This window comes from Cebus imitator, unplaced genomic scaffold (assembly GCF_001604975.1).
Source record: "Cebus imitator isolate Cc_AM_T3 unplaced genomic scaffold, Cebus_imitator-1.0 Scaffold25, whole genome shotgun sequence".
Lineage (NCBI taxonomy): Eukaryota > Metazoa > Chordata > Mammalia > Primates > Cebidae > Cebus > Cebus imitator.
Genome location: NW_016107340.1, coordinates 6,237,443 through 6,241,076, shown reverse-complemented (window position 1 = coordinate 6,241,076; position 3,634 = coordinate 6,237,443).

The following is a 3,634-nucleotide window of genomic DNA, read 5'->3' as shown; positions in this document are numbered from 1 at the left end:
ATGGGAGAAATTGGGCAAAACAGAGGGTTACAGGGTCCATGCAAGTCCAAAATCCAGCAGGGCAGTCAAATTTTAAAGCTCCAAAATGATCTCCTTTGACTCCAAGTCTGATGCAAGAATTGGGTGCCCATGATCTTGGGAAGCTCCGCCTCTGCGGCTTTGTAGCGTATAGCCTCCCTCCTGGCTGCTTTTATGGGCTGCTATTGAGTGTCTGCGGCTTTTCTAGGTACATGGTGCAAGCTGACAGTGGATCTGATCATCCTGGGGTCTAGAGGATGGTGGCCCTCTTCTCACAGCTCCAATAGGCAGTATCCCAGTAGGGACTCTGTGCGGGGGCTCCAACCCCCACATTTCCCATCTGTACTGCCCTAGCAGAGGTTCTCTATGAGGGCCCTGCCCCTGGAGAAAACTTTCACCTGGGCATCCAGGCATTTACATACATCTTCTGAAATCTAGGTGGAGGCTCTCAAACCTCAGTTCTTGAAGTCAATAACTTCTGTGCACTCTCAGGCTCAATACCACGTGGAAGCTGCCAAGGCCTGGGGCTTCCACCCTTTGAAGCCACAGCCTGAGCTGTAGATTGGCTCCTTTCAGCTACGACTGGAGTGGCTGAGACACAGGGCATCAAGTTCCTAGGCTGCACACAGCAGAGGGATCCTGGGCCTGTCCTATGAAATCACTTTTTCCTCCTGGGCCTCATAGCCTGTGATGGAAAGTGCTGCCATGAAGGTCTCTAACATGGCCTGAGATACTTTCCCTATGGTTTTGGGGATTAGCATTAGACTCCTTGCTACTTATGCAAATTTCTGCAGCTGGCTTGAATTTCTCCTCAAAAAATGGGTTTTACTTTTCTACTGCATAGTCAGGCTGCAAATTTTCTGAAATTTTATGCTCTGTTGCCCTTTTAAAACAGAATACTTTTAACAGCCCTCAAGTCATGTTTTGAATGCTTTGCTACTTAGAAATTTCTTCTGCCAGATACTTTAAATCATCTCTCTCAAGCTGAAAGTTCCACAAATCTTTAGGGTAGGGGCAAAATGTCACCAGTCTCTTTCCTAAAACATAACAAGAGTCACCTTTGCTTCAGTTCCCAGCAAGTTTCTCATCTCCTTCTGAGAACATTTCAGCCTGGACCTTATTGTTCATATCTCTATCAGCATTTTGATCAAAGCCGTTCAACAAGTCTCTAAGGAGTTCCAAACTTTCCCCCATCATCTTATCTTATTCTGAGCCCTCCAAACTGTTCCAACCTCTGTCTGTTACCCAGTTCCAAAGTTGCTTCCACATTTTTGGGTATCTTTTCAGCAACACCCCATTCTACTGATACCAATTTACTATATTAGTTCATTTTCACACTGCTGATAAAGACATACCTAAAACTGGGAACAAAAAGAGGTTTAATTGAGCTTACAGTTCCACATGGCTAGGGAGGCCTCAGAATCATGGTGGGAAGTGAAAGACACTTCTTAAATGGCAGTGGCAAGAGAAAAATCAGGAGGAAGCAAAAGCAGAAACCCCTGATAAACTCATGAGATCTCGTGATATTTATTCACTATTATGACAACAGCACTTGAAAGATCAGCTCCCATGATTCAATTACCTCTCCCTGGGTCACTTCCACAACACATGGGAATTCTGGGAGATACAATTCAAGTGGAGATTTGGGTGGGGACACATCCAAACCAAATCACATGCATTGTTCCTTTTTCCTGGAATTCCTTTCTTCATTTATTTATGAGTATGGAGATGAATTTTACTAATCAATTAGCAAACCAAGTGAAATAAATAATGAGATTGAATAAATCTCACCCTGGCATTTGATCTCATGTTTTCATCTAGTAAGTTGTTAGATAATATTAACTGGGGGCTGTGAAACAGAGAATTTTAAAAGAAAGAGTCCTAAAACATGAGCAACAAGTTACAACTGGCTTCTGTAACACCTAAGCCATTCCAGTTAAAATTCGTGACCTACTTTGTCTTACATTCCGTTGCCATAGTGCCTGGATTAAATGTGTAACGAAAGAAAATTGATTTCCACTGTAAATCTTAATTTTTATTGTGCCCTGTAGTGCTGCATGAATGATGCATGTGTGATAAGTCTCACATTTAGAAGATTCTGGGGGGAGTTTTGAGATTTAAAGTATTATGGCCTCTGTCAGTGGTTATTAAAATAATATATTTTCTGTAGATGTGTATCATTTTCTTAAATAAATAAGTGACTTTATGAATATCCTTAGGCATAAAGGGAACAGGTTTTTCTGACTGCTTCAGAAGCAACCTGCAATTTACATTGGTCATATCAGTGTTTCCTAAAAAGGAAAACAATGTCTACCTTGGAAAGAATAAGCTTCAAGCTCAAAGACAAATGCTTGTTCCCCAAGTGTTTCAATGCTTCATTGAGTTTAAAAATCAATTCCATGCAAAGTATACATTTAGAATTCTTGAAACCTTATCTTTATTTAAAAAAAAAAATCCCAGCTGGCAAATGTCTCCTGTCAACAGTAGCCTATGTGTTGGGGAAATGAGTGGATGGGGGAAGAGGCCTAGCCAACAATAAGGACCAACTTCCAGCATGCTCTGCAAAAGACCAGTTTCTTCTGAAATGGTAAGATTTTCTCTTTTTTATATTATTTGCATTTAAGTCTGTCTCCTTAAACCTGGGAGTTTATGGGGCAGATTAAACCTCAAATCAGTTGTGTTTGGGTTACACAATATTTGCTGTTGATTGTGGTTTTCTTTCTGTTTAATCTCTCTATTTCAGTTTGAGTGCTTTTGGAAAGATGAGCTTTCCAGTTGTATTGACCCCCATCACTATCTCATGTCCTATGCCTGGCACAATTCACTCACTTAAGTTATTTACTTGAATCTTATAGAGATTTTGATCTTGTTATCTTTGCCTTAAACGTTTTGGGGTGGAGTGATATATAAATTAACAAATTATGTTGAGCACAGTTATTCTTCTAGATGTTCATTTATATGTAGAAGTTGTTTATATTATTTAATAGATTCCAGATCTGTTTTGTTTTCATTTTTTGAATATTTTAGCTTTATTGAAGGTAATGGGGATTTCTTTCAGGTCTACAGAGAGAAATAAGGAAGCCCTAAGGCCCTTTGAGCATCTAATTTTCCCTTTCCTAATTTATGGCTGCTGGTGAGTTGTGACTTGTGCTTTTTACCTCTTCTCAGTTATATATACCTGTTCTGTATATGTCTATTAATTGTTTTGTTTGTTTTTCCTGAGGTTTCATTTTCAAACTCACTGTAACAGAGAATCAGGTATGGAGAGCCAAGGCCTGCCCACGAAGGCTTGACTATGATCCTGTCTGTCCAAAAATGCACTAGGGAGAGCTGCGATATCATGGGACTGTGCTTGATAATCAGTGCATAAGAAACTGCTTTTGGCTGCTTGCTCAAAATAGGGTTGTGATCAGGCATGCAGAATCAGAGATTCCACTGTACGGAGGAGACCAGAATTCATTTGTGGTTAAGAGCATACATCCTGGAATCATATTGCTTGGGTTCATAACTTGACTCCACCATTTACTGGCTGTGGAATCTAAATGAGTCATTTCACTAATCTGAGTCTCAGTTTCTTCATCTGACAAATCGGGACAACAAAAACATATACCTCCTA